This window comes from Contarinia nasturtii, unplaced genomic scaffold (genome assembly GCF_009176525.2).
Source record: "Contarinia nasturtii isolate CC-2019 unplaced genomic scaffold, AAFC_CNas_1.1 Cnas_scaffold_350, whole genome shotgun sequence".
In the NCBI taxonomy this organism is placed as follows: Eukaryota; Metazoa; Arthropoda; class Insecta; order Diptera; family Cecidomyiidae; genus Contarinia; species Contarinia nasturtii.
Genome location: NW_022197705.1, coordinates 3,894,186 through 3,919,808, shown reverse-complemented (window position 1 = coordinate 3,919,808; position 25,623 = coordinate 3,894,186). Strand labels below are relative to the sequence as shown.

Genomic DNA, 25,623 nt, shown 5'->3' with positions numbered 1-25,623 from the left:
CGTGCACACGCACGTACATACACACGCATAGCACGATTCATGTGGTTGTTGTATTGGTATGGAATATCATATGTGCATAGTTTGAAGCGCCAAGCGTCAATTCCTTTAATATTCTCCCTTATGAATGTTATGAATACATTTCACATATGCATGTGTAGAAAATGCCGAATGCCGTGCATGATGGTATTTGTTAGCTTGGTTAAACAACAAGAGACCTCCAACAGTTCGAGAAAAAAGAACGATTAAAAAAACCTATATACGCTCTTCTTTGTAGATGCTTGCTTCAAACAGCAACAAGAAAAATAAATACATTGAAATCATCACCAGCTGTACCATAATTCATATACGATATTACTGCATTAGTATTTGTTTCGTCGATTGCACAAAGGAATACGACAACGTCGACGCCGAAGAAAAGGAAGAAAGAAAAAGAAATAAACGCGCGGTTGTGTCTTCACTCTATTTCAATTTTGTATTAGTGCGACTCTGTGCACAACGACGAACGAATTTTGTTTTGTATGCATACGGAATGCCCGTATGTCTTTGCCGTCAACATGTTCCAACACCGAATTCGGCATTCGAATGTGATGGTATTTGTAACGCGCGCAATACATAAAATGTCTATATTCAACAAATGTAATAATAAAACGTATTTTGACTAGTTGTTGTCGACCGCCATAGTTGCTTTATTGCTTGTAAGGAACTCGCATCGAGAAAACCCGCACATTTTTATATTTCTGTCTGTGTCTGCACACCGTTCAATTCTCTCTTACCTCTGTGAGAGTGCATACATATATATGTGTGTTAAGACGGTTATAATACAACAAAATAAAAAAAACCGATCGCAACAAGCGAGCCAAGAAACGACACAGAAGTCTCTCACTAGCAAACCATACTATATCATTACTGGTAGTGCATTCGTAAGTCAAACTTACTGCAAAAAAGCGTGAAACAGAAAGAAATTTACCCGCTTCGCATTGAGATCAACGGACGATTCATCCGTATTTCTTCTTGTCTTGAGACAGAAGACGAAATAAAGAGTTTAAAACGTTTTTTTCTGGGAAATAAATTCAACAGATTTATAACCAACGGAATTTTTTTTTGTTTGAAAAAAGTGTCAGATTGTTCATTATTTGTTTGAATAGCTCTGAAAAAAAAAAACGCAACAGGACTATCGTCAAATTTAATTTATTAGCCCAGTTAATTTTTTTGTTCGTTTAATAAGATTTCCATTTTGTGTTTATTTATTTTAACCGTTTTTTTTTTGTTAAAAAAAAAAGTTATTAAGCAAACACTTTCAAGAAAGTTTGTAATAAATTAAGTGTGCAGCAGTTTTTTCTTTGTATATGATACGTTTCTAAAACGTCAGATTTGAATTCGTATTTATTTTAGTAAGTGTCGATCAAACCATATGTTGGTTAATTGTGAGTGTATCAAATCGGTTAATTTTCAACGCAAAAAATAGTATTGAAAGTCGTCACAAATAACAAAAGTAAAAAATCAATCGAAAAATTTATGTCTGTAGACACCGGGCAAAACTCAATAAAGAAGAGAGAAAAAAACGCATTCGTTATTTATTCAATTCGCCAGCTGTTCATTGTCTACGGCTTCAAAAGAAACAAGGAAATAGACCCTTTGCAAACAAATTCGTCGAGTTGAAGAGTTCCAAATCGACGAAACAGCGGAACATAGTTTTTAAAAACAACGAAAAAGTAAGTGCGTGATATATAAAAATCATATAGACTGGAGATTGCGCAGATCAACTGCTCTCGATTTAAATGTGATTGTATCGTGTGCTCAGCAAAACGACAAACAGCGACAAAAAAAACTACGAAAACTGCATACGTTTCGCGAAACTAATAAAACAAAAGAAGAATTAACGGAAATTTAATCAATTTATATTTGCAAGAAAAGTGAAAGTATCTAGACAATTGCGTTTGTGTTAAACCAATATTGACATAAACATACTTTTTTTGTGTAACAAACGGCCCAAATATACTGTAAACGAAACGAAAAACACATCGGAAATCAATTAGTTACAAAGCAACTCGAAGGATATCATTTCAGCCCAGAGACAAGTTGCTTCCGTTTATCGATCAACAGAAAACCAACATTTACATCTCTCGGTAAGTAAAATCCTCCTTGTTATTATTTCAAACGCATATTTCCATTCTAGCTTAGGATTTCGACAATGCTTGTATGTCTCATGGGTGTCAATTCATTTGTGTGATATCAGGCCAATGTCAATTTGACTTTGTAATTGGCAACGGCACACCAACCAAAATGCAAAAAATCAAATGAAATAAAATGATTTTGTATTGTAGCTGTGCCATTAGCAAAAATCGACATTGGCTAAAGTCATATAATTTATTCGATTTTATCATGTTTACATTAATACCGACTGTATAAACAAAGTATCACATTCGCTGAAATTGCGTATCAAAAAATGTTTCCATCCCCGTTATCGTCGCCGTCGTCATCGTTCTTCGCGTTCGTTATTTCAGATTCAGTCACGTTCTATACTGTTGGTACTAAGTGGCAGACAGAACGCTCGTAATGGATTCAATTTTGGAAATTAGTTTTGTTTTTTTCGGGTGACATCTTTTTCGTTCGTCACTTTTCTCAGCAGATGATTTATAAATGCTAATTTCGATTTCGTTCTCTCATTGGCAGCTATATATACATGTATATAGATTGATCAACGTATGCATGTGTTTCTTCAGTATTTCCGTTCGTTGTCATCGACAACGATGACGATGAAACCATAAAATGTTGTTGAAATGCATGAAATATGTACGTTAAATGCGTAAAAATGTACATCCAAAAAGGAAATGAAAACTTTATACACACAAAACAAGATGTGAAATGAACGTGTATGTTTTTTTATGCACTGAGGCACACACACAATCCACACAGAGGATGGTTAAAACTATTCTAGATGCCATAAATTGAGAAAGGAACAAAAGTATAGAATAACAAAACGTTTTGCCGCACACTCAGGTCTCTTATTCCGTCTCTGTTCCACAATCATTTCTGTTGAGCTTGAGGCTCTGTGCTCAGTGAATGTGCAACTCGTTCCCCTGTATGTATGAAAAAAAAACGACCAACAAAATGCATAAAGAACCTTACCAGAACGATGGCGACAAACGGCACACAGAGAATATTGCTCTTTCCCGTATACATGTATACGTGCATTTGACTGCTGAAGAGCAGCAGAAACAGATCATAAAATTTTTCGTAATAACTGAGTGCATGGCGAAAAAAAGAGAGAATATAATACAAACAGCAGAAAAAGACACCAAACCAATGAAAACTATATACTGAATCGCTTGATAATTTTACAGTATTACTCACAAAGATACTATATTGTACACACATATGCATCAATTGAATCCATTCGTATTACTTATGCTTTTGCATTCTTGACTTCTTCTCTTTGGGCTCATGTTGACTATATTTCATTTTCTATTCAAGAAAGCAGAATAAGAGAAAAAACAACAACAACAACAAAACCGACACATCTTTGCCGTCAACACAAAAATGTACGTAATGATACGCATCAACTTTATATGCATTTGAATATATCTCCACTGAGTATTCCTGACATTGCGCTTTACAATGTTTCATTCTCGCCTTGGCTTACATACACACCTCTTACACTTTATCCCTTTCACCGTCTGTTCGTTCTCTATTTTTGTTCTAACATCCATATAGAAGATGAATAGATACCGTAATTTAGATATTTCTCGATGCACAATAACCAAAAGTTAAACACTAGATAAACAAATATTATAAAAAAGAAACCCAGACATTTTTCGGAGAAAAAAAAAACAAAACAAAAATTATTATGTTGATCAATTTGATGTTTTATTTCTTTATTTTGTTCATCTTCTTCTGAATTGCCTCCACTTATATTCAATATGGTTTTTTTTCTCAATTTCATTTGGACCGTTCACTATCGTCGTGTTGCTGTCGATATCAATTTGATCAGGGTCATCGGCATTTTGTCAATGATTTTACCAACAAATGTTTGGCAATATTTTCTTGTTCATCTCTCTCACTTTTTTTCAGCGCTGTCATTTTGTTTGATGAGCCGAAGGCAACCAAGCATTATAAAAACACGACATTCCAAGAAAACATGATCCTATCTCTTGTATAAAAATATATAAACCAAAAATACAAAATGATGCATATACATATGAATGATTTTCAGCCGGCGATTGAGCCGATTGTCTGTGTGAATGCGAATTTGATGTAAATATCAAATTAATTATAAATTTTATTAAATGAAATTGAGGAAATGCCGCTGATAGCAAAGATATAAGGCCAAGACCTTTCTTCAAATCGATTCGACCAAAAAAAAACACCGAAAAAATTGAATTTGACAATAATAATTTACTTAAAAGACCATAATTTTAATGATACTGATCGAATATATTCATTTTCATTAAGTACTGATGGGAATTTATTGTTTTTGTGTGTGTGTGTGAGTTGTTGTGGAGAGTGGGGTGCTACGTAACAGCGCGTCATCTACATTCCACAACCATATCTGGCAATCGTAGATCAATAAAATGTGTAATTTTGTTTCAAAAACAAAACAATAAGGGCAGAACATGAAGCGTATTAAAAACGAATGTATACATAACGCAAGAGTTTTCGATTTGCTTGTTGCTTTCGTGCTGTGTGCATTTTTACTTTCTGTATGTTTTTTTTTTCATTTCGTTCTTCAATGAAAACAAGCCCAATGTGAATGTTCTGAATGTGGCTTTCGCTTCGATTTTTGGATAAACACGTACGAATGAACGAGAGTAAAAACAGTATGAACATGAAATTATAACCACAAAACAATGCAGAAATATAATGAAACAGAATTCTTTGAAAATGTGAATAAACACTCAAGTTGAAAGTGCAGATAAAACAAAATTAAATCTGAAGCGAAGTAGCCGAAAATAAGCACGAGAGTACACTGAAACAACAACAACGAGAAGGTATGAAACGGAACAAATAAATGAGTGAATGTGAATGAAACATAGAGAAATGAATAATGATGAAATAGTATTATGGATACTGTAATAACAATTTCGACAATGATCACTTTGGATATGACGCGGTATTTTTTTTGCGCTTGCTTTTGCTGTTACTCTCATTTGCCATGAACATTGTCATCGGTGTTACGTACTCTCTCACGGTTCGCATATGTTATTAAACCCTATTACATATTACTGCATATTTTCAAGTATAAAAAGACAAGATATTTGTTGTTTCGTTTTTTTTTTTCATTTCGGATCAACGGTTTAAAGTACGGCGAGTGTGTGTTTGCTCACTCATTCGATATAGGCAAGATGATTTGGTGCTAAAATATGTGACTCAATCTGCACACATGAGCAATCCATACGACGCGTTATAAATATGGCAAAAAAAAAAACTAAGAACGAAAGATATATTATTGCCATTAACTTTTTGTTTCGTTTGTGATCGCTTCGGAGTAGAAGACGCGGCGAAAAATCATCGAAAGTTCAACGCTATTGCTAGATCTACTGCAGTTTGATTGCTTTTCAGTTCTTTTCGAATCGCGTATTTGTTGAAAGTTGTACGCAACAACTCATTTGCTGTTGAAATTGTATTTTCAGTTCATTTCATACATTCTTTTTTTTTTATTATTATTCTTCTTCATCTTTCTTTAGTTTATTTTTCTTTTCGTTTTGTTATTAATTCTATTCAACGTTCAACATGATGAAGGTGGTGTGCGAAAGATTAAAGTTTTATGTAGTTACGAGTTTTATGTTTTGTATTTGTGTATGCGAAAATTTATACATTATCTTGGCTTTATGCCTCCACAAAGCGCGATGTAAGACGACGATGTTATTGTCAATGTATTAAATACATCAACAACGCGTTCAACGCTCAATCCAAACGTATTATTCATTCACAGACACAGACGCGATAATTTTCAAGGCCTCCGGTTAGTTAGTCACCGACTCCATCGCGGGCGAGCGTTTACATGCATAAAAACGCACATAGAACGTTTGTTTGTATTGAAAGGAAAAAGCAAAAGAGCAGAAAAAAATGGCAACAAAGAGAAAAGAACCAGCGGAATAAAGGCATAAAACTTCTGGTTTCAATTTTATTTTATTTCGCTCCCGCTCTCCGCCCTCCTCGCTCACTCTTTCTCTTCAAAATGACTGTGGTTCATTCGTTGGCTTTGTTCATCACAGCACTCTTTCTTTGTTCTTGCGCTGGGTCGAATTTTTTTTTCCTCTTTAGTATGAGTTACATTTTAATTCTTCTTTCCATCCGCTTCGTACTCGCACGATCATTTTACTCGTATATACATGCCAACTGAACTGAATCGATTTGCTGGGCGAAAAAGTGTGTGGTAATTTTAGCATACCTCATGTAAAACCGACCAAAAAAACCGAACAGAGAAACACCAAATAACATAAACTAAATGAACAATTAGTCATACCAATTTCATCTTCCCGTATAGCAACACATGAAAACCACGCAATTGTACTCTCTTCTCTCTGATTTAATGTTAACATGCCACCGTATTCACACTATGTAACCTTTGCCGTGATTCTCATTGTGTAAGTTATTTTTAGTTCAAAGCAAAATTCAAACGCACGAGGAAAAAAAATAATAAGAAGAAGAACACGAGGAACTTTGAAGAAACAAGCTCAAATTTTGTGGTCTATACTTTTTATGGTCAACGTACCACGTTTTTGCACATTCATGTTGCTGCCTTTTTTGTGTTCTTTTGCCAAAATGCGTGTGTTCATTGACTCATCGGCTACATGGCAGACCGTGTGGTTCAAAAGAGAGACCAAATTTTCCATACGATTTACTGAAATATGCGACGCGAAACCATGTGTTTGGAGAACGCGCGCGGCCAAGAAAAAACCTAAATAACCGGAGAACAAAAAAAAAACACAATTTCTGCTGGCACAACATAAAGTAGCCGGTGTAGATATTTATCCAATATAAAATATATAGTCAGTGCGTTTTTTCATGACAAACGAACGCGCCGACATGCATATATGTGCGTGCGTGCATGTGTATTGGTATAATGATGTGATATGAAGCGCGTTCGCTCGTCAACATGACTTGCGCATGTTTCAGATGATGAGGGATATTGAACTTGTGTTAAGTGAACCTTTAATTTTCTCGAAATTCGAAATTATAATTGCTTTGTTTGACGCAAACTTCCATTTAATTCCTTTGTTTGTTCTCGGTCGCTTGCCTCACTCGATGGTTTCACTACAAAAAAAAGAGAGAATACGTGTATATTGTTGTAGTCGTCGGTGTAGTTATACGAACAACAGCAACAATGGCATACACTGACCAATGTTGGTAGCATTCTAGTCTACTCTCCTTCTTTCTTGTTTCCAAAAAAAGTCACACTATATTTGTTTGGCCAAATTTTGTAACCGCTTTACATCACACTCACACTAAACAAGTTCCATTAATTGAGCTGAACGAAAAGAAATAATGAGCAAAAAAGTAATCGACCAACATGGAAAAAAAGTTACATGGAAACAAATAGATTCTTAATTCAGTCACAAGAAATTAAAAGCAAACAAAACACACCATCGACAAATTTGGGTGGAACAAATGAAAGCGAATATTAAGTAGCACAGAATAAATTCTATAGAAGACAACCAAAAAAAGCAAATACACATTTTGCGTTCATCGCACCGGATTGGATTAGAACAACTAATTTCTTTTTTTTTAAAAATAGACAAAAGAAAAAAAGAACCACATAAATGTTCATTTTTTTCTTCACCATGCAATGGACAAGCTTTGTTGTTTGGTTCGCAACAAGCAAAGCGTCCTCGTTTTTTAAATCCCGCATTAGATTTTTTTTAGGTAGATCCGTTTAATAGCATTGGCTATCTCTATATATAAGAAAGACATGCACTATTCGTATCTTCCAAGGAATTTTCAAACATGTTTCGTGTGCATTTATTTCAAAGAACTCTTTTTTTCTTTCTTGATGTTATCCAGGCATCTTTTTTGCTTGCTGTTTATTTCGTTTCACTTTATACCATCCTCAGTGGTGTGTGTGTGTGTGTGTGTGTGTGTGTCAAAATAGAAAAAAAAAAACCTTTCCCATTCGCCTTTTCTAGTGACTAACACACATACACACACACAAACACTATTATAAAGTACCTTTTACAACTGTTTGCTTCTTGTTCGGTTTCGCATTGAATTTAGTGAACGACCCTTTTAGGCTCATTGGATGGTACGAATGCGTCTATGCCATGGTGTTGTTATTATTAGTTTTTTCTTTCTTGCTTTTCTTTAGTTTCTCGAAATTGACGTTATTCACCTTTGCAATCATAAAATCCATTTAAATTGTGTGTTTCGAGAATAAATTTCGCTTGAGCCGTCTTGCTCCGATGCCTTTTATTAAACAATTTTAATTCAGATCGCGCGAACTGAAAATGTTCTTTTGAATTCGCTGCATTTGTTGGGTCTCTTTAAATTCGCTTTATTTTCTCTATTCAGATGTTAAGTTGTATATGCAATATTCAGAGATAATAAAGTCGCTCCTCCATTTAGTGTGTTCAGTTAACGACGATGACTACGACTACATCTACAACGATACAGTACAATGCACCATGATTTGAACAATGAATGACCGGTTTTGCATACAAAAATGGCTAGCATTTAGCAAAAATTTTCAGAGAACGTTTCGTTCTGTTTTTTTGCAATTTTTGTTTTGTTTACATCTTTGCTTGTCTAGTTTTGTTTTCGTGCTTGCTATCGACTTAAAAACAACAAACGATGGTGTTTGGAATTGGCCAGAGAAGCGACGGTGTTAAGAAAAAGAGCTCGTTTTCATTCGATTTAATGGTAGAAGAAAACTATTTTGTCCATATCTCGTTTGGTGCAATCTAACGAGCGAGCAAAAAAAAAACGAATTGCGTAGAAATTCTTATTGAATGGCCGTGTGCACACACAATGCTCTTGTTTATACCGCAGACTCTAGAGAGAATATTGGCTATGTTGTGGCATACGAAATAAAAAAAAAGAGAAAATAAACGATATAGTGTTCGTAGAGGCATGCAAAGCAAAATCGTTTCGGTACAAGAGACAACAACAGACATGGCCTGGTCATATACACGACAAAAAACACAGTAAAATTCGTACATGCGAAATCGAATAAGTCGGGAGATTTAATTTATTTGTTCGTTTGCTTTATATATGCACGCTTTAGCGAATTTACCGAGTGTATTGTCTGTTGTTGCATTTCAGACTGTTGGGTGTGTGTGTGTTCACATTTGAAAATTTATTTGCTTTAAATCGTTTTCGTTACACAGTCTACAGTGTACAGACTCTATATATTTATTGCTATTTTCGTAGTCGCTTATGCGTTAATATGCAGATGCAAAAATCTCCATTTGGTTTTCGACAGCATTCACGTACACACACACAAACGCCAACGACATTTTAGTTTTAGAACATTTTTTTTTTAAACTTATGGAAAACCCCTTTTTTATTATACGAACAACAGCGAAAACAGCAACAAAATGAAATATAAAAAGAATGTGGAGAGAGAGAGAGGAAAAAAGTTTATTCCAGCTTGTGTGCAATGTGTGCAGTGTGTATGTATACATTCGATTGCCGTGAGCTGCAGAAATGAAAGAGACCAAGATTAAAAGTTTCTGTACATCGGTGATACAAACATGATTATGATTATGTTTATAACTTATGTGTGTATAATACAGTATTACGTGCTGCTGTCGATTCTGTCATTTGCACAGCATCAAAATAAAAAACTTTCTTCAATTCAGTTGTAATTGTGCATTGCTGTATGTCGCCAATATCTCATTCTCCATTTCATCTCACTCTCATTCCATTCGACTGTTCTCTGTTTCATCTCTCTGGCAGTGATGACTCCACAAGCCAGTTCAGCATATGGTCGATTACAGTGAATAATCACCGACCGAAAACACCAAAGTTAGTGTAGCTTCATTAGGAGACTTTATTTTCTTTCCCTCTCTCTCTTGTTCTTGCTCTTGATGCAATCATAAAGAGAAAAAAACCTTTCATTCTTGGCATTTAATTTGGCATAAATGACATGAAATTTTCGTTCTATCAGGGATAATTTTTTATGACGCTACGCTAATAAGTTTATACGAAAATGTTTCGATGTAATCTTCATTTTTCAATGTGATGCCCCAGACCAAGCAATGAAAGAGAAAAAAATACATGCACGCCACAAACACCGACAGAACAAAATGAGTTCAGATGAGTTTTCGCAGATTTTGACAACATTTCTATGTGATCTTTTATGATATCAGTGCTATCCATTTTCATCCTATCTCTTTCTTCCGCCACATTTCATGAATATATGTATATGTATAAAGTTTTTTTTTCTACTTTTCTCTACTTATTCAGCTGTTGTTCATCATCTGTTTAACGTATTTAAGGCTTCGTTTCGTTAACGGCAAACGACCCTTCATTTCGCTCTGTTCTTTCATTTCAACGCGTATTGTATATGGATTTATCAAACACATACACATAAGCACTGTTGTTTCTTCTTCTTTTTCTTTATCAAATTTACAGCAATGCATTTGTATTTGTACGCTTCTGTTCATTTGTTGTTTACTAGTTTTTTTTTTGGTATCATTTGTGCACCGAACACACTGTGCATATTTACATAGCATAGAGTAGAAAATATTCGAGGCCGCCACGAATCTCAATAAACAAGGGTGATCAGAGTGGAACGGCAGTATCGAAAAAGGTTATTTTCCCTATTGTCGTCGTCGAATAAAACAAGTCACCGTTGTACAGTGACTGCCATAGTATTTGTATTTTATTTGTGCGAATGAGTGCGAGTAATCATCATAAAATGATTTTGGCTAAGGAAATGCTGCTCGCACACGCGGTGTGACTGTATATCAAAATGGAATTTATTCCATAATGCACGTATACATAATAAGTACGTAGAATGCTATTTATAATGAATGCGTGTACCTAAATGCTAGACGCAACGACTAACATCTATTTAGGGGTGATGATGACAACGCACACATACACCAAGCAACAAGAACACCGTTGTACACATCAAGTACTCGACTTAACACAAGTAAAAAGAAAAAAAAAACTTTTTTCATTTCTCTCCCTCTCTCACTGCTCCCTTTTGCTGTTTTCTATTTAAATAGAAAGAAAAAAAAATAAAAATTGATGAGGAATAATGTGAGTGCGACGTAAAGATGTGGAATGAAACATGAGCAACGAATGTACACGTACAATACAGAGCAGTGACACATAGTGGTGAATCGAGAGTGAAAAGATTGAAAGGCAAATAACGGTATTATGGTAATAATTTATTTTATTTCGGGGGACTCCCGTTTTTCTTTACGCAGAAGGATAGGATCGAATCGATTTGAAAATTCTGATTACATAGTTAGCAAAGTTGTTATATGCCGTCGTCATTGTTGCTATCGCCAACCCTCCAAACATGGCGAGTAAGATTTCAATTTTGCTGGTGTCATCGCACCGAAGCAAATTCGATTTCGCCACTTCATTTCAGTCATAAAATTAAAATAAGCAGATCTTCGATGGCCATAAATGAAGAAAGCATTATGCAAAATTATATGTAAGCGTTAGTGTGTTGTTTGCACTTAAAATTGTCTCTTGCGAGCTAAACAATGCACATAAGCAAAATCATGGAAAAAACATATTGAAAATGCGTCATTTTCTTCGGCATTTTTTTATGCCTTTATAGTTATTTCATGTAAAGTTTTACTGAGCGCCTTCTGTCATCTTTCTTATCGGCTACCATTTTCAAGACCATTAAAGTTGTCGTAGAACATTTTTATGAGTGGCTTCACTTTTTCTCTGAACATAAAAAGCGATTTTACACGAACAAAAAAAAAATATGGGCAAACCATTTTTTTCTTCTCTACCGCACATTCATATTCAACTGTTTGTGGTGTGTACCTTCATAATTCATCAGCCGTAAAATGGCATTTATCTTATATGTAATCGTGCACTGAAATGTTTTACGGTGATACCGAAAAAAATGTAAAATATTTCATATTCTTCATTTCACGAAGTATGTCTCTTTGTTTGACTGACCGTCAATGGAATGCGACCAAATGGATATATTTATTTTTATTCTCATTGAAATCACACTTCAAAGAATTCTTCATCACAAGTATATCTTTGTCACATTCTCGTTCTCTCTCTTTCTCTCTCGCTGCTGCCATCGACCGAAATTGTGATTGAAACATATGAAAAATATTCAGCACACTTTGAAATGCGCAATATTTGTGGATTATCGCCACCAACAATAACATGACATAAACGAATACCATGAATTTTGTTTACTGACCATTTTAACAGGCATACCCATCATGCACACAAGGTACACACAGCGTGCATACATACCGATTGATACAAAGAAGGTGAATATGAATAAAGAATCGCTGCTTTTGCATTTAGATAACAAAACCACAACAACGAACAACATTTTCAATATTATTGCATATTGTTCATAAACATTGAAGCGTATTCCATTTGCAGAAATGATATTGCTTTCATGTGGAGCAGTATACATTTCGGTTTTGTTGCCTTTGTATCATACATGTGCAAATAGCTCAAAATAACATTCAGCTGATATGATATACATTTTTCTTTTTCTTTTTTTTCTGTTATTTGTTGTTTGTTTGACTCTCTTTGTGCCACACAACAAGTACAAAAAAAAAACATACAAAAAAAAGCGCACACGAAATGAATCGTACTCTGGCTTTTCAACAAAACAAATATTGGATGTGCATTTACTTTATCGCGCACAATAATGCGATCGTAGTATGAAGGCTTGCGCGAATGCGCTCACGAGTGAGACACAATATTTGATAAATATAATCTTATCTGAATGCTGAATTATTATTTCTTTTTTTTTTCGTGTACACTGTACACAAATCAACGATAAATTAAATTCGCTTTGACATCGCCCATGGTTTTTTGTTGTATGCGCTTCTTTTGATTGTTTTGTTTGATATTCGTGTTTTTTCTGCTTCTTTTATTCTCGATTTTTTTTTTTTTTGCAAACTATGTCATTGCTTTTTTTGTTAGTTCAGCCTGATTGCATTTTGTTCGGTTGGATGCTGCATAGTACACACACGATTAGTTTATTGTCGTTGGAGAAACGTATTTCAATGGCTTTATGCTTTTCGGAACATTCTCTTGCACAATGACATATCATCCCTGTCTACGACGATTCTCGCATCACCAAACCGTTCTTTAATATAAATCGAAAATCACGTGTCTCCATTTTTCATTGTCGTCCAAACACCCGTGATTTTCACTTGTAACAATCATCATTTCTTCGTCTAAAGCACTCCATATTTCATTGCGTAGCGCCAAATTTACAGCAATTCAATATAACCAGACGGAGTTATTGGATTTCGGGGGTAACGTGTCATCCACCAGACGTCGGAAGGTTATGTCTTCTTCAATTTCAATTTCATCCGATTCATTGACTCTTTTTTATGATCAGCACATTGAATTTGGTGTGCATCTAATGCCATCAATCGCCTTTAATTCATTTCATGACGCGATTATTTCGATTCTTTTGCTATCTCTTTGTTTTCTTGCTATCTTGTTGGTGGTTGTGGCGATGATTATGTGTAAGAGCCATTATTGTTTATATAGCCACATGGTCAAATCGTTTAAGCGAAAGCATGTCTATCAGGTGGTTAAAATGTTATGTGGATTTGAAATAGCACACCAACAACAACGTTACAATGTCGCGTTCCATTCATTAAAATTTTATGTGCCACAACACACAATGGCCAAAAATTAACAGTGACAGAGAGAACATGCACACAATCGAAATTGTTCAAATGAACAGTTTCAACACATGTCATTGATTGTCATTGTCTACGTATATATGCATAACGGCTGTCGCCATTGTTTATTTGCTAATTTGGTATGTGTGATTGTGTGTGCGCGTTATGTTCAGCATTTTACCTGAAATGTGTGCAAATAATGGAACAAATCACAACAATGCTTTCAGAGATATTTTCAGAGGTTCACCCAAAGGAGGCGAAATTATCGATTCAATTTCAATGAAATCGAATATATTTGGAAAAGTGTTGTGCTATTTCTTGTGAAATTGAACACAAATGATTTCTCAATCATTTTACGGTTATTTGGACGCTTTGGTCGCTTATAATGTATAAGAGGAGAGACGCTTTGTCTTGATATGAATCGAGTGAAATTCGGTGACACATAAATATACCATCAAAAATCCAGACCAAAGAAGAATCAAAGTGTTTTCAAGGCGTTCAATTGTACAGAATGCCAATGAATCTTCTTTGCACCGTTTTCGTCAATCATTGAACCCACGCGCCAAACAGAACCTTTTCTCTCTATCTCTTTCTTTCTTTCGCATCATTGCTGCACAACATGTCAACAGCACCAAAATTGAATTGATTAAACAAATTATTTTTGGATTTAATAAAGACATTTTGATTGGATGCTTCTTTACAATTTAACAAGTTCATTTTTCATGCGACTGATACTCAGTGCGAAATGAAGGTTTTTTTCATGCACAAAAAATAACATCGTATTCCAAGCATTCGGAATGCTAAACTTATCAAACCTCTTGAATTCAAGCGAAAACAGTTCACGAACTTGAACCAGAGTCAGAATGAGAGGGACAGGGAAAAATGTTCACCTTTAATTTATTTATGCTGGTATGCTGGCTGGCAAACAAACACACAGGTATATCAGTAACAAATACAACAACATCAACAATAAATAGAGTATCGATCGAAATACGAGACTTTTCGTTTCATCTGTGATAAGGTGGATGTTATCATATAATGATAGACATTACATCTCTTTTTGTGTGTCTCATTCACAACAACGTTTTTTTTCTCGATGTGTCCGACATTGTCCATTTATATTCAAATTAACATTCATCGGTGTGCCGTTGTCGTCGTAATCAATGATGAGAAAATATTTCATATTTTTTCAGCTTTTTTCGATTTTTCAATGTCATCCGATAAAAAGGTTTATGGCAATACGATTGAATGCTAATTTTGAGTTACACATTTGTTATATATGTATGTCATACATAATCTCATTTGTATTCATTCTACCGAAAACGATAAGCGCAACGTATTTTTTTCCTCTCTCTCCCTCTTTTCTACTCTGTTTCTCTTCTTTGATTGTTTTTCTGTGTTTTAATGCGTATTTGCATAATATTTGCGCTTGCAAAATAAAATTCGCACGAGTGTGACCATATCTTTTTATATTTCAAATGTGGTTTTAAATGCTATTAATTTTAATAGATGAATCACGCTAATTGAGATTAAATATTGCTTAATAAAGACGGAAACTTTGCTAATATCAAAGAAGGAAACATCAATACGAGAACGAACGAATTGGAGACACTGTAATCGACCTCATTTATAAAATTCTGCACAAGTTTATTGGCATTCTTGTCAAAAGGTTAGCTACCTTCGAAACAAATATGCGTCTTCAAAAGACAATACAAGAAACAGAGAACCGGTTTTCAAATGTTACATTTTAAACTTTAAGCTGAATGTACTTTGAACGTGGAATTGAACATTTTTATTTTTATTTAATTTTTTTCTTGATTATGACATTTTTCTGTATCTAATTTTCCCTCCCTTGGTCTCTCTCCCTCTCTCCATTAATCTTTCAAATCAAATCACTGAAGTGGACAAATTTTGATTGTAAATAATCCTCACATTGACATTCGCTATGGTTTTTTTGTGTCATTTCTTCTCTATTTCGATTTTCGTAATGTATTTTAGATAACATACTAATCGAATGCAGCCACATGTTGTAAATCACCTTTAAATGACAAAGATACGTCATGCGATGTTAAATTTCACAAGATGAAACATATGCGATATGTGAATTCAAGACCATTCTACGTGGAGCACCGTCTGCGGCCACAAATACTATACGCCCAAAGACTATCAAAATATAACAGAAAAAAACAAATTCACTTTCAAATATTTTGATATAATAATGGACGAGACGACGTCGACGAACACACACACACACAAAATGAAACAAGATGTGGAAAAAATATATATATATATTTATACGACGGACGAAAAGAAATGAAACGAAAGCGAAAAACCAATCGTTCGTCATAAAAACCGGAATACGCGCCATATGATTTCGCTTTTGTGCTGTTGGAATATATTAAAAGGCAACCAATGGAAAAAAGAACATATGCAATCATTAGACAGTCAATTTCAATCAATAACATGCAACAGTAACCATATTCTCGATACGTACACTTATATATATTATTATTATTATTTATTAATAGTATTACAATTTAATTAAATAATGTCTCTGTCTCAATGGCTTTTTATATATCTTAATTTGTTGCAAAAGCCATTTCATTGCTCTATACAGTGTCACAACAGTCGCAATCGCATATTTATTTGATTATTAGAATTTCATATTCGGTTTCACGTTTTCTCTCGCTCTTATTCCCCATTTTGGTATTGTTCGTGATTCGAATTCAAGTTGGTGTTATCAGTGGCGTCCTGTTTACATTGTGTGCCATTTGTGTGGTTACTTGTAGAAGGTTCGAACAAAACACTTTTTTTTTGTCACAATGTTTCTATCCAACGATGAATCATTCAATTCTGGCAAATAACATTTACGTCTAACTCGTTTGATAAACAGATATTCATCTGTTTTTAATTTCTCTCGTTGATTATATTCGACGCATTCATCTTTATTGACATTTTTTTTCTCCTCTCTAAATAGAAAAAAAGTAATTTTCTATTCATTTTCCTTGTGTCGCCCATTTTAAATCAATTTTATTTGCTCTTGAATGTAATGGAGTGAAAATAACTGTCGTAGCATGGATTGAAAGCCGGCTGCTATGAAATACATTGATTTTTAAATTAGTGCTTGCTTCCTTTGATAAAAAAATATTTTTCTATACGTTTGAATTTGGGTTATTATACTCTGGTTTTTCACATTGTGCGTAGATATTAAAAAAAAAAAACCTTTTATGCTGTTCAAATATACGTGGTGCGTTCAAATGACTGAAAACCGGAACGCGCGTGTGTTTCGCGATTGAAGGAGAGAGATATTTACACAGCGATATCACGTTCCAAAAATATTAAAATGTGTTGTGATCTCCCTAAGGCTAAGGGGGTGCCATACAACGGTCCAATCGAACAAAAGCAACATGAAGGGGATTGAAAGAAAAAAAACTCGATTAATATCCAGTTGCTGTTCAGCGAGTTTGATTTTTCAATTCAAGTTCTTGATATGAAAAAAAAGGCCATGAGTGAGAACAAATCTAACGGAAAATCATTTTGTGAATATTAAACATACACGGACAAAGGGAGAGAGAGACGTGCACAAAGGGTTTTTTATTAATTAATATTATAAATTCATTAGTCATTGCGATTTGTGGAGAAAGACAAAATCAACTCGTTCTCTCATTAATTTGTAAACGCATACAGATGTACTTAATTTACATTTATGCTGGATCAATCTGATATTTTTTTTAACTGAATTAATGCGCCGAAAGCAAGTAATTTCATATGCACCATTTTAGGCTCTATTTTTTTGCATTCACTTCTCTTTACTGCACTCTCGCATAAATAAATAGCTGAACGGTAATTATTGTCGCATCGAAAATGAAATCTGTGCGAATCAAATTAAAAAACATATATTTTTCACAAAAAAACAAAAATAAAACCATTCAGTTCCACCACTCATTTAGTTAAATAACAACGCGTATTATTAACCGAGGTCAATGCCGTGAATGAGTGTGTTTGCACCGTCACTTTGATGCCAATATAAATTCAAATGAAAATTAATAAAAATTGAAGCATTTTCAGATGTGAAGCGCTCCATCACTTTGGTGCATTAATTCGATTCAGTTTACGCTTAAAATGATTCGCTCTTGAATCCCACTCAACAATAAATTATTCAATCGAAATGGAAATATAATTAACCATCGATGAATATAAATTTATGGCCACTCGTTAGATGTATGTATGCAGAATATAGTTGTACCATATCACACCACAATGCCAATTCATTGCGAGTACTGCTAATGCTGATATTTTTGCTGTTATTACGATGCAGATGAAGTCATTAAAAAAATCCGTTTTTTTTTCATTGAATGGATCAAAATAATGCGTTTAAATATTTAAATGTGCAGAAATGGACGGCTTACGTGTGCCACATGCCTAGGTGGAGGACAAAAATACAAGTGAAAATAAAAAGAAATGTCATTTTTAATGGAAAATTTAATTATATTGGTGACTGATTGCTTCGGGGACTTTTTTGTATCTTTATTTGTTCTGTGGCTTGATTTTTTCCTTCGATAACGAAAAATGATTTTAAGCTACCGTGCTACCGGCGGCAAGGAAAAACAACATAAACACATACAAAATGCATAAACCATTCATTACACGTGCATACATACCTCCGATTATTAATTTTTTATGAGAAGTTGCCGTGTTGTAGATGACAAAGATCCGAACCGAGCACTTTGGACAGAGGGTTCTAATCGACGCCAACCATTTTTTGTGCGTGTATATTTTGTATACAAATCGGCGGTTGGTGATTAGTGGAGGTTTTCGGTAGACTTTTGATAAATTATTCATATTCATGGCAGTTGATACATTAAAATACCCCTGAGCTCTATTTGTTCTGAAAAAAAAAATCGAAGATTTTCCCATAAGATGACGGAAAAAATGGAATGGAACGAGGAAGAGAGAAAAACACAAAAAATATGTTTGTCACTTAATTTGAGAGGGAAAAAAATGTCCATTTATCGTAATAAAGCCAAATTTCGGTACGTTTCCGTCATACGTATTTGAATGTAGTTTCTATGCTCGTTCAAATCATACATAAAATAAGAGAAAGAATTGGGGATTAAAGAGAACTGAAAAAAAAAACAATTATAAAATTTCGATGATCATACACATATACACCTTTTTTGGCCGACTGATTTGAAATCAGTCCTTGTCCTTCTTTGGATTATATGCTTTCAAATTATATCACCGAACGTAATAGCAACAGTAAAAAAGAGGAACTATAACTAACAAGTAACGACCGACTACTCGGTTGAATAACAACAATTCACCCAATATACTAAAATAAAATGCATAAGCACACGAAACAGTTGGCATTATCTTGGGAGAGCCATAACGTAATCTATAATGACAACGAGACAGAAAATGTGCGCGAAAGGAAAACTATGAAATTGTAAGCGATTGAGAGCAATGGAGCAAACGAGTGAGCGCATTTGCGACAAAAAAAAACCCAAATAGATAATGAGAAGGAGATAGAGAGAGCGAGGAGCGAAACCAAGTGCGCCACACCGAGCCCGTTCGATTATGCTTGAAATGATCGCGAATTTAGTTAAACGTGCATTCGTTGCGAAATTACGACCACAGAAGAAAGCAATGGAACGAGGGAAGTAACGAAGCAAAGAAACTAGTGTGCTATCTAGCTAGCTTGACGCTTGCACTGGATAAATAGGCCGAGAGAGAATGTGAAATAAGTAGTTGAATAGTTTGAAGTATAAAGAGAAAAAAAAAACCGAAACAATTACATAATTTCATTTATATTATGCTTATGCAGACTTAACATGAGAGCGAGAGTTTAGATCATGATATCGCGCCACACCGATACACTCGATACTGCGGTTTCTTTCTATTTCTCGTTGTTGTTTTTTTGCTTTTTTCTTTGTTGCTTTCTTATTGCCATTGTACGTTTTATCTGTCGGTGTTTTTCATCCATTTCTCCATTACTTTTGCCTCATTGCAACTGCTTAAGCGGTTTATGTGTTGTTGTTGCTGCTTTTAATTGCGATATAAATTTTTTTTTTGCTTCTTCTTTTTTTCGGATTTTCTCACTCTCTTGCTCACTCAATCGCTCGATACGATTTTTGGTTTATCTGTTATTTTTCTTTAGTTTGTCGTGCGCGCTCGATCTCATTCCCCATTTCATTTTGTTTTATCTATGTCTATGTGTTTTTAAGTTATTTGCAAACGCATCAAGTAAAATGAGCATCGAGAATAAAAATGTGCACGAATGAAACGGTAATAGTGAAATGAAAATAAATTTATGCATTCATGATTATGCGAACGTTGTTTTTTTTCTGCGCTCGTTGTCGTCGGTTTTTTTTTTCTCATTATTTTTCTTCTAGGTTTTTGTTCCTCATTGCTGTACAAATAAAACGCAGCAATATTGCTTGATTTGCCACTGCTGATATTGGACGCTCGGTTTTCGTTGCGTTTTCTTGAGAAATAAATGTTCATCGCATTTTGAAAAAAAAGTTATTGCTCTCTCTCTCTCTTCATCTCTGCATTTTCGTTTATTTTCATAGAATGTTCGCGTCTGCTTTTGATATTACGACTCCAGATTGTTACTCTCTCACACAAACAATTTTTCTTCTCTGTAGTGCACATACACTTTGACTGACGATGTATAGAAGTATTAAGCGTATTTACATGTATGTAGTGGGACACAAATAACTTTATGTCAAATACATTGATACACATCCACATTTACATCAACAATAAATTTCAGTTTTCGAGGAAGAAACATATTATACGATATGAAACAAATCTTTTTTAACGATAGAGCTAAAATCGTTTCCTTTGTTTTGTACACTGTTTGGCTGAAGTGACGAGTCAAAGTGAACACTGGATTTACTCCGTATAAAATTCAAGCGAATAAAATAATGAAAATAAGAGAAAAAAAACAAAAGCGATAATAATCTCGAGCAAAAAAGTTTGAAAATTTTTCACTTCGTGCAGATAAAATGGTTAAAGAAGTAAAAATGTAAAATTCTTGGATGCTTCTGTGTTGAAAGACATGCACGTTAAAATTATACGTTACATTCAACACTCAATTCTTTCGAAGAAACCATAAATTTAAGCATTATTCATGCGGTTTCGCTACAATTCTTTTTCTTTTTAAAAACCATAATAAATATGTGAACGCAATTCCTTGTTGTACCTCGTTATATTGAAAACTTTTTTTCTTCTTCTGTGTGAATCAAAACAAATTGTATTAAAAACAATTTGGTAACACGTAATAAATTTTGGATAAAAATGGGGAAAAAATACGATTTTCACACTGAATGCTGAACCATTTCGAAATATGAAAATTCGTTGATATTTTGTCGACACTTTTAATTTTGACATTTTTCGCCAGAACAAAGGCGAACACAAAATGAATCTGTCGAATGAAAATTCAATCAAAGATGACCAACGGCAATACATGAAATGAATTCAACGCCAAACCTACATGTTGAAAACTTTTTTTCAAACGAGCATCTCGGTGCTGGAATGGCCAAAGACATTTTAAAATGGTTTCACCAAAATGCATATTGAATCATTTCACCGAAAGAGGATTATGTAATTGTTTCATATCCCTCCGAATGGAAGTGTCGGTGCGGGAATGAGAAAATTGTCAAGAGAATTTTTTCGGGTAATTTATATGCAAAATACGGTATGTAAAGAAAAACACTCTCAATGGGCCCTTAAGTAAACTGACAAGTTTGTTTGCAGGCGCATAAGAATGAGAAAATGGTCTTTAAAAAGGAATTCTTCTTCTTTTTGCTACACGAAATTATAAGCAAATTAGCAGAAGTTAATTTTGCCGTTCACTCACAGCTACTACTGTGAATAATATCGTTTTCGTTTGTGAATGAATTCATAATATTTACGAAAGAAATACGCGAGACTATGTGAGAAAAAAAAACAAAGTGTGACATAGAAGAGAGAGTGAGAACGTGCAGCAAAAAAACATTGAAGACGTTTCTGCTTATCATTATCGAGCTTGACTCTGACGGGGAGTCTGTACAAACAAATTTGCATATACTCATGAAATGCGAAACTTTTTTTTTTAACATTTTATTTGCGATGATGAAGACAGCGACAAGCCGAAAAAAAAGAGACATTCATTTCGTGGCGCTCGCATATTCATTTTATCGCAATGTCGCTTTCGGCTATTTCAATACCGCACGTCACATCCAGACAATTTGCTTTTCTATTCATGGGCGCCCCTTCCGATTGCATATGCAGAGATGTGATTGTATATTGCTGACATTCATACAGTTGGCATTCACCTGTTGGATATTTCACATTTTGTGTGCGTTTGTAATGCAATGTGCCTGCTTAATTTCATCGCATATTTTATTCATAATTCAAGATTTCTCTTTCGTCGTTGTTGTCGTTGTCGTCGTCCTTTCATTCCCCATCCGATCCGATATATATTTAATTTGATTCAGTTTATTCATTTTGCAACCATAACAAGAGCTGTTGGTAAAATGATTCTAACGAATGTTAAAACCAAAATAAGAATGAAAAAAAAAATGTGAACAACAAAACAGAATGAAACGCAGACGAAATGAATAGAAATTTTTTTTAATGCAAATACAAACAATCAGTACGAATAGTATATTTGGTTGAATGGCGGCGGAAAGAGTGAGGGAATACGTGAATAAATAAATAATTCGATGTTCACTGACAAGTCGAGTTAATCCATCGTTTTTGTTCTCATTCAAATATCATTAAAGAAGCTTCTAGCTCAATGCCAGAAATAGAATGATACGATCATCATTGCTGGAATTAAACGCACAGCGTTATGCTCTGTCTCTGATGGGAAATGGCATGATGATGCTGTACGCAGTGTATAAACACGAACGAACCAAACAAAAACAAAGGGCGCAAAAAACGTATTTTTCAACGAGATTTTTGTTGGCATTTTAAAGGACGCACACACATACACGCGGATAAAATCCTCTGTCTAGCATTTTTTCCGTTTGACTCTTTTTTCTTCATACTCTGCTGATTCTGTTTCTGCCATACATTCACATATTAATCTTTAATCTCAAAATGATGCTGTTTTCTCTTGTTATTGCTCATATCGTTTGTGTCATTCTTTGGCGTTGTTGCCATTAGCTTATGTCTTTAACAAGGATACATTCGAAACATTCACGTTTCGGTTAACTCGAATAGAATCTTTCGTTATGCATTTAAATCGGGCTTGAATCGGTATTTGTGTGTAGGCGTACATCGCTTACAATGTTCATGTGATTTGTGCTGTTATTGAAAACAAGAAATTTCCAGTTTTATCCTCGCTGCAAATACACAATAAAAACGGCGCGTACATTGAAACAATGTGCATATATGTGATGAAAGGTAATCTCATGTAAACCATTAATTAACTTCTTTATGCCTAAACTTAATAGAAGTTCAATGGTGTGATATGTGCTCTTGCAAGTGATGAAAGTTGGCCAATAAATTGGCTGTTTTCAAGCATTTTTTGCTACACATTCAAAAGATGTTGTTAATATGTTCATCTTTTCTTCGCGCACCGCTCGTTCTTTCTTTATATGGATCAAACACATTACCGTTTTGCGAATAACATAAATTCTCGGTGTTAAAGAAATGCGAACCATTAAGTATAACAAGTAATTTTGCGTCTTCCTCTTCTTCTTATGCTTCTTTGACAACGGAAAATGAATGAATTTCACCGTACACCGTTTGAAGATGATGATAATGATGAGACTGGTATGTGCGAAAAGATGTGCGCAATTTCACCTTTTTGATCTTCTTATTACTCAGCGTCCCATCGCAAACAATCTTCTTCTTCTTTCTGTTGTAGCCTTACTCCAATTTCCTTTTGAAACCTTATATCGATGTAGACTTAGTAAAAAAACACACGGTAATCATTTGACAACCGGATTATAATTTAATACTTACTGAAATTTTGTGTGTGTACACAATTGCAAAAATTAATACCCATTGCGCTGTGAGTGCTCGATGAGCAACATGAATAAGCATTAAGCACCGTGTCAACTTCGGAATCTAATACAATGATGTTCTTTTCAACGACCAACGCATCTCTCTCTCCATCTTTTTTTTTTTTAATTTTTCAACTAGAATTTGCGCGAGAGTACGTGCCAGGGGTCATGAGCACCTTGTAAAATCTTTGTGTTCTTGCATCATTAGCCACAATAATATTAGAAAAAGACAATATCACTGATATACACTTACTTGATCCTTAAGCATTTTCTTTTGTAGTCCTTCCCATTGCGGAGAAGAGAAAGAGAAAAGAAGGTGGAAAAAAACGCACACATTCCAACCACATTTTCTTCTTGTTAAATTGGTAATGCGTTGAAGAGAAATTCCGTTCTAAAAGGACCGTATGCTTGGATATATCTTTGTCGCAATCTCATTTCGCCAAGTTAATTCAAAGGAATGACAATAACAACGATAATTAATTTCAATTGTGAAACACGAATTGCGCGATCTAAACATTATTGTGAAACGAGAAATAATTTCATTCACCTAATAAATCTTGAATGCTGTTGTTTCGGTCGACTTGTAAGATGTCACCGAAGAAATCCACTGCGGCGCCATTTCTCTTATCTCGTTTTTTTTTCTTACGTTTGTGAGGGAACTTTAGAAATTTGCTGCCAAACCAACGACACCGATTCAGTGTTTGCCGAAAATCTGCCTCTGAATGTCGTTTAATTTACAAATCAATTATTTATGTTCGGGTGTATATTTGGTCAGAGATCCTTTGAAAATGGGTAAATTCATCGTCTTGAACCGATATATATCTAAGTGTTTGCGTGCCAACGTGCGTGTTTGCAACTGGCGTGTAATCATAATGTGAAAATTCACACCAAAAACCGAATAAATTTCTTGTCTAATAATCTCTGTATGGATCGGCATTTAACTTTAAACACACATTTTACACCTATTAGCACGTATTGAACATCATGAACCGTCGTCGTCTTCCATCCAAGTTGATTGTTGTTTCGATTGTTTTCCAGACCACTTCATTCAACTGCCACCGACTGGCTGGCATAATGTATATTAGTCAACAAGGCATAAGAGCACATTGAACATCAAATTCAATGATGTCGATATTAGCAATGTCGATAGAGACTACATAAAAGTAAACAGCCTGAAATGTTTATATTCTAATATCGTTGTCGACCAAACATTTATCGAACGCACTCATTCATTCATTCACTTACTTGCTCTTTCCGTTTCTCTCCGTAAGGCACAGCCATTTCTTCGACCTCTTACACATTTCTCTCACTTGGCATCGAATTCCGTGATAAATCGTTAAATTGCGTTGTGTTTTTGTTCATTTTATTTGGTCTCGACACCGCCAATACAAATTGAATCCAAAAACACGAGATCTCAAACATGTGGAATGTAAAATAGATGGCGGCTTTTACCACTTCGTTGTCTATTTGGTTAGGAGGAACGAAGAATTCATTAAATTGCAACGTTTTGGATAAATCATCGATAGCGCGAGCGATAAGAATTTCACTATTCACAGCCAAGAAGTCATCATCATTGTTGTTGTTGTTGTTGTCTGTGAAAGTGCCCATTTTGGTTGTAAGTCTTTATCGAAAAGTTCTTCTTTTTCTCGATCTTGTTTCTTTTGTTCTTCATACAATATGGATTTTATGTCGGTAGCCGCCGTCTATTGGTATTCATTCCGGCCAAAAGGTTTTCTTCCAGCAACAAATCAGTGCAAAATATTGACGCATGAACGGCGAATACCGAAGTTCAACATTCAAGCAGGCCACTTGATTAA

At 34.6% G+C, this 25,623-nt stretch overlaps 2 protein-coding genes across 2 annotated transcripts in view; both read left to right on the top strand.

Annotated features, from left to right (window-relative positions):
• LOC116337920 (protein disks lost) overlaps positions 1 to 25,623 on the top strand; it is a 203,277-nt gene that overhangs the window by 962 nt on the left and 176,692 nt on the right. The gene's annotated exons all lie outside the window — the stretch shown is intronic.
• The window catches only part of LOC116337921 (brain tumor protein), a 94,340-nt gene continuing 69,999 nt past the window's right edge, over positions 1,283 to 25,623 (top strand). Inside the window, exon 1 of the mRNA XM_031762889.1 lies at positions 1,283 to 2,126. The gene's annotated coding sequence lies outside the window, so the exon portion shown is untranslated. The remainder of the gene's footprint in view (positions 2,127 to 25,623) is intronic.